Raw genomic sequence first — 7,428 nt, 5'->3', positions numbered from 1 at the left:
AGATCATAAGAAATTAAGTTAAAATCTTTGAGAAGAAAATGGGATATTTCCACTCTTAAAATCTATGTGAAAGAACAAGTGGTCCCTTGGGGTTTAAGAGAGCGCATAGTTCCAGCAGAACACCTTCACACGCAGAGATTTATTAATATATGGCAGGAGGAATGTATCAAGAGAGGGATTAAGGTAATGAATATGATAATTGAGGAGGAGGAGTTACAATTGGAGGAGTTGAGTGAAGAAATCGAGGTAAGTAAAGGAAAGTTGGATGCTTTTCAAAAAAATCCCAAATTTGAGAAGTTAAATAAACAACTGAAAGGGAAAATTTACAGGAATTTCAAGAAGATGTAAAATCATGGAATGATGGTGAGTTCTTTGACTGCCAGAGGGGGAGACCGAGAAGTAGATCGAGAAATAGACAGTGGAATGGGGGGAGACAGGGGGAATCAGAAGGTAAGGAAGAAGAAGGAAGTGGAAAAGGTGGGGTGACTTTTTTAGAACAGGAAGAGGCAAGAGGAGACGGGGAAGAGGAGGAAAGAGAGACAGATGTGACTAAGAAGAATGCGATAAAAGTACAGAAGGACAATTTGAAAAAAGTAGAAAAGAGGATACAGTGTTAAGCTTGGAGGTGTAATCTGCACCGTCAGCATGCAACACATAAGCTGACGTGAAGGAGGTACACACACCAGCACAAGGAATCAGGATATCCCCAGTTTAGTGGAGGAGAGGACTGACTCCAATAGGAGATTGTGGTGCACAGAGCCGGTGCAGATCCGAACAGCCACAAACAACACTTTCGTAATAACGTCTCAGCGCAAGTAGTGCTGAGACGCATAAACCAGGACTGAGGAGATCAGGACAGGTAGACAGAATGAACGCTTGCTTAACTAGCCACTACTTAGTGACAGCAAGCGTCCACAATAAAACAGACTGGAATGAGGTAGCCAATGCGTTTGCAGCGATGGCGTGCCTCACCAAGACAGGACAGGATAGTCAGGAAATAGCAGGATCAAGATAAATGAACGTAACACAGATAAATATACAATAAGTATGATTTCCTAGCGTATTACAATTACAGCTATCAATGAAACTATTTGTAACGTCTGACTAACATATGTATATATCGGCAATGAACCGATATATGACATAAGCAGGAACTCTGACTAAGACTGGAGTAATACAGGGAACAGGACTCAGAAGGATTCGCTATCTCTTCGCAGAGATGAACGCAATCCACAAACAGGACCAGGAACAGGATAACTAGCTCAGCGTGCTGGAACGCTGACTAACGGAACACAGGATATAAACAGTTTGTGTACGTATATATCAGCGACACTGATGTATCAACGTAACACGAATACAAGGAAAATAATAAACGTGCAAGTATGCGTATATATTGGCGATGAACCAATATATGACACAAGACAAGCAAAGTAACAACTTCTAGAAACAAGAGCAGAACTAGGAGGACTCGCTGACCCCTTCGCAGGAGTCAGCGCAGTCCACACGGACTAGGAACGAGGTGGGGCACGGGCAGAGTAACAGACAGGATCTGAGACTATGGTAGCCCATGAGGCATTGCAGGAAGCAGTTCTTTATACTGAGGTCATCCAATGGGAGCAGACCTGCAGATTCCCACACAAGTGAATGGTAATTAATCACAGGCTGATAGCAGGAAAAGGCAGACAATGATATGCAGCCTGCAGGAAAGGGATTGCCCCTCCATTGCAGCAGACAATGTTTGTTTACACAAAAGCATATTAAACTGTCATTAACTTCAGAGCGACTGCAGATGAAATCAGCAACTAGTTTAAGTGCAAACCAAACTATGCAAGCAAATGCATGTAATGACATTAGAACTGCTTGGTTTGCAATACCACTGCAGTCAGCAGTAAACGCTGCAGAAGCGATCATAACAGTACCCCCTCCCTTAAACGCGGCCTCTGGACGCCTATGAAAACTGACATATTTCTCCTGAACCACCCAAACCAAAAAATCAGAAGTGGGAAATCCAGCAAACTGATCTGACTGAAAATTCATGAAGGTCGGATCAGCCCGACAAAACCAAATTCCCGAATCAGTCTCACCAAAACTAGACCAATTGGAACCAGAACCTACCGAACCATGCCCGTCAGCACTACAATCCTCAGTGTGACACCCATCAGAACCACGACTTCCAGAAAACAACCCCAAGAAACTCTCTGAGCGATACCCACCGCCTTCCAAGGACTGTCCAAAAACGCCAAAGCCTTTGCAATGCCCACCGGAACTGTCCTTACCAACACAAAACCCACTGTTGAATCAGTCCAAGGTACCAGGACAAGTTTCCTCAGAGATCTCCCAGAACACTTGGAAGCTCCAAAGAGATCCCCACAGGTCAGAACGCCCCTTAGGCTCACATGGAGAACTATCAAGAACCCCTATGGAACCCAGGGCAACTCCAGAGTCAGGGTCACAAGGACAAACATCAAGATCAGGGCTTTTAGGGACCAGAACCATCTCCGGGCATGCAGGCCAACCGGCAACATCAGAACATGTCTCCACTAGGGAAGCACGTGAGCACGCTAACACAGACACATCTGGGCACTCTGGCATACGAAGCACATCTGGGCACACCGGCACAAGAGAAACCTCTGGGCATGTCAAGGAACTGCGAACCTCAAAGTCAGTCAAGACAGGACCGAAACCAGAACTGGGCAAAAAAAATTCATCATGACTAGACTTCACAGTTACTGGATTCTCACTAAAAACTGCAGGATCAGACTTAGATGTCGCTGATTCCAGCAGGGTTATTAACAAATCATGTTCAGGGGCATTTACAAGACAGGGCAAATCTTCTGATGTATGCACTGAACTAGACAGGGTTCCCATAGCTTCTTCTGGACTAGACAGAGACTCATCAAATACACTGGACTGGAGCTCATGAAGGGCTGCAAAACAAGTCAATATTGCAGCAATCCCCACTGAACTAGGCAAAACTGAGAAACTCACTGGACAGGAAGGGGACTCTGGAACTACTGCAACACCGGGCAGAAAACCAGAATTTTCCAGGATACAGGGCTGGGTTTCAGAAACACTCATTAACCCGGACTGAAATTCTGAGATTTCTACTATTTTTTCCAGCGAGTCAGAATTATCCATGTTACAGGGCAAGACTTCTGAAACATTCAGAGGACAGGGCTGGAGTTCCTCGGCTGTTACAACACTGGAGAGGGACTCAACAATATTGGTTAAATCAGACTGTGTACAGGGCAAGGTATCTAACACACTTGCTGACGAGGACAATATTTCAATGGCTTCTGCTTTGCTGGGCAGAAATTCATCAAGTTTTATTAGAGCAGACTGTAATTCCAAAACAGCTGCTAGACAAGTGAATACTACTGCAACACCAACTGAGGTAAGCAGTGCCTCAGACTCCTCTGCTAGAGGGTTTGAAGTATCCAAAGTACTGGGTGAAGCATAAGACTCTGCGACCACAGCTTCACTGGACAGGATCACTGAACAGTCCATATTGCAGGGCAAAACCATGAAAGCACCTGCTGGACAGCATAATGACTCTGTGACCTGAGTTTCATTGGAGAAATCTACTGCACAATTCATGGTACAGGGCAAATTCACTGGAACATTTTCTGAACAAGGTAATAATTCTACGATTTCAGGTTCACATAGCAGATGCTCTGAGCTATTCACGAAACTAGAGCGAGGTGTAGAGACAGGAAGATCAAGACACAAAGTTTGTGCATCTGAAGCACTATTCAATTGGAAAATTGGAAAATTCAGATGCTGGGGTTCTGAGGTTTCTAGACAGGATTGCTGGGACTCAGAAACTAATGTAGTGCATCTATTGGCATCTGCTGGATCAGACAGGAGTTGAACTTTATTAACACAGGTAAATTCTACAGAAGTGTTTGCAGAGGCAGGCAAAGATTTTCTAATGTCTGTTTCACTGAACAAAGACTCATGAATACTGGCTAGGCTGGACTCAGAAGTCAGCAGGACCTCTGGATTCTCTGCTGAGAAATTTGTGCAGAGCAAAGTTAAGAAAGTATCAGTGGCTTCTGTTTTACTGGGAAGTAACACTGAGTTATCCATGGTACAGGGTGGAGTTACAGGAACATTCACAAGACATGGCAGGGACTCAGTAACTGGAGAAGTGGGACAATTGACAGTGTGTCTTCCCTGGTATCAACTGATTGAATCGCATAAAAATCGTCCAAAATCATCTTCCACACATCGATCAATGGAGCCACAAAGTCATACCCACACACACCAGTTTTTATTAGGTTATAGGCAGACTTAATGCATGCATTCAATACTAATTCACTTTTTGCACTGTAAAACTGACAAAATGAACTTGCATCTTTCTTCCATTCATAGACCAGGGCTTCCATCTCTCCTTTCTCAAATGGAGGATCCCATGCATATTTAACAGCTGAGCATTCCGGCTGATCATAGTTTGCAAATGTGTTAGTGGCAGAAACATACATTGGGTTATTTAGCAGGTGATTGGCCAATTTCTTATTCCTAAGGATCTCCAATACCTGTAGCAAGTGTTGAACTGTAGTGTATGCAAATTTCCCTTGCTGCACGAATAAATTGATCTGTTCAATACTCTGTAATATATCTTCATAATCATATTCAGATAATTCATTTAAACAAGAACTTTTATTTTCCCTGGCTAGCAATGAAAGTTCATTAGTAGTTTCATAGGTCCATTTGACTCCCCTGAATGGTGACTGAATTTCATTATCTGCTACTGGCGGAGTCTCATTACAGATCTGATGCGCAGTCGCCAAGGGCAACGACTCCGCTGATTGTAACGCTTTTCTTTTGGAGCGTTTACGTTTGGCTTTAGACCCTGCTGCCTTAGCAGAAGAAAAGTTATCAGAACAATTATCTGCTTGCTGATTATTTTTGTAGGCAGTAGAAGGAGCAGCTGATTGACAAGCTGCCAGGAGCTTATCAAAAGGGCTAGGCAAATCGGTTTTGCGCAGCCAGTTATGGATCACAAACGCTAGAAATTCCAGTGGTCTCTCTTTTAAATTGGTATGATCCAAGACATCGTAGGCCCACTGAAACAATCTTCCCTTAAATAAAACATAAACTAGCTGGGGGGCCCACGTTGAAACAGAAGTAGCCTGGAGCTCGGGATTGGCCAGGAACCTGGTACATTCAGAAAAAAACTCATTTTCTGTTTCAGAATTGAGTTTCTCAAATTTCTTAAAGGAACAGGAACCATAACAAACAGTGTCATTTTTGCTGGGAACCCCCCCCCACAATGGGGATTGGTAATGGGGCTACCATAATGTTAAGCTTTGAGGTGTAATCTCCACCGTCAGCATGCAACACATAAGCTGACGTGAAGGAGGTACACACACCAGCACAAGGAATCAGGATATCCCCAGTTTAGTGGAGGAGAGGACTGACTCCAATAGGAGATTGTGGTGCACAGAGCCGGTGCAGATCCGAACAGCCACAAACAACACTTTCGTAATAACGTCTCAGCGCAAGTAGTGCTGAGACGCATAAACCAGGACTGAGGAGATCAGGACAGGTAGACAGAATGAACGCTTGCTTAACTAGCCACTACTTAGTGACAGCAAGCGTCCACAATAAAACAGACTGGAATGAGGTAGCCAATGCGTTTGCAGCGATGGCGTGCCTCACCAAGACAGGACAGGATAGTCAGGAAATAGCAGGATCAAGATAAATGAACGTAACACAGATAAATATACAATAAGTATGATTTCCTAGCGTATTACAATTACAGCTATCAATGAAACTATTTGTAACGTCTGACTAACATATGTATATATCGGCAATGAACCGATATATGACATAAGCAGGAACTCTGACTAAGACTGGAGTAATACAGGGAACAGGACTCAGAAGGATTCGCTATCTCTTCGCAGAGATGAACGCAATCCACAAACAGGATCAGGAACAGGATAACTAGCTCAGCGTGCTGGAACGCTGACTAACGGAACACAGGATATAAACAGTTCGTGTACGTATATATCAGCGACACTGATGTATCAACGTAACACGAATACAAGGAAAATAATAAACGTGCAAGTATGCGTATATATTGGCGATGAACCAATATATGACACAAGACAAGCAAAGTAACAACTTCTAGAAACAAGAGCAGAAGTAGGAGGACTCGCTGACCCCTTCGCAGGAGTCAGCGCAGTCCACACGGACTAGGAACGAGGTGGGGCACGGGCAGAGTAACAGACAGGATCTGAGACTATGGTAGCCCATGAGGCATTGCAGGAAGCAGTTCTTTATACTGAGGTCATCCAATGGGAGCAGACCTGCAGATTCCCACACAAGTGAATGGTAATTAATCACAGGCTGATAGCAGGAAAAGGCAGACAATGATATGCAGCCTGCAGGAAAGGGATTGCCCCTCCATTGCAGCAGACAATGTTTGTTTACACAAAAGCATATTAAACTGTCATTAACTTCAGAGCGACTGCAGATGGAATCAGCAACTAGTTTAAGTGCAAACCAAACTATGCAAGCAAATGCATGTAATGACATTAGAACTGCTTGGTTTGCAATACCACTGCAGTCAGCAGTAAACGCTGCAGAAGCGATCATAACATACAGCCAGTCAGGGGACAGAAATGAGCGATGAGACAAGGAACAATGTAATTAACCTGACCGATATTGTATTGGACGATGACTGTTATAGTTTGTTGCTGAGAGGCCTCTCTGTTGCCCCCTTCTCAGGTGGGGATGAGTTTGGCGTATTTAAAGATCTCACCTTCTTCCTGAGAAGAGTGGCATTGAAATTGATGTTTGAAAATCAAGATGGAAGCAGTGATAGGGGGGAAGTTGAATGGGAACCCACAGCAATAGTGGGCCAGATGACAGCAGTAGAAAGAGCTTCCCTGAGGGATCTTGAATCATTGTTCGATGAAGGTTGGATGGAGGGACAAGATGAGGAGGAGAGCTACTCAGAACATCTGAATCCAACCCCATTGAATGTACGTAAAAAATCTAGATACATGCCCCAATTGAATTATAAATTAAAAGCCTTTTGTGACTTAGTTCACAGAGATTTATGTAAACTGGATTGGAACCCAAGAAAAGGATCAAAAAATGATAATCTCACCCCTGGGGAAAGACCGGCCCTTCAATTTTTGAAAGATAGGAATGACATTATAATTCGAGGAAGTGATAAGGGGGGGGGGGGGGGGAAACGTTGTAATCCTTACCACTGATTACTATAAAAAGGAATGTCTAAGACTTGGCAGATGAAGGCACCTAATTGAAATTGAGAGAGAACCCATTTTTGGCCATCAATACAAGGGTGAATCAATTGGTGGATAGGGGGAAGGAGTTGGGTGTGCTCTCAAAGAATGAGGCGGAATTTTGCAGCGTGGTGACTTTTAGGCTGCTTCCACACAGGGATGTTACAGG

Source organism: Hyperolius riggenbachi, chromosome 8, assembly GCF_040937935.1.
Source record: "Hyperolius riggenbachi isolate aHypRig1 chromosome 8, aHypRig1.pri, whole genome shotgun sequence".
NCBI lineage: Eukaryota > Metazoa > Chordata > Amphibia > Anura > Hyperoliidae > Hyperolius > Hyperolius riggenbachi.
The sequence above is the reverse complement of the archived record's forward strand: the minus strand, read 5'-3'. Positions refer to the sequence as shown.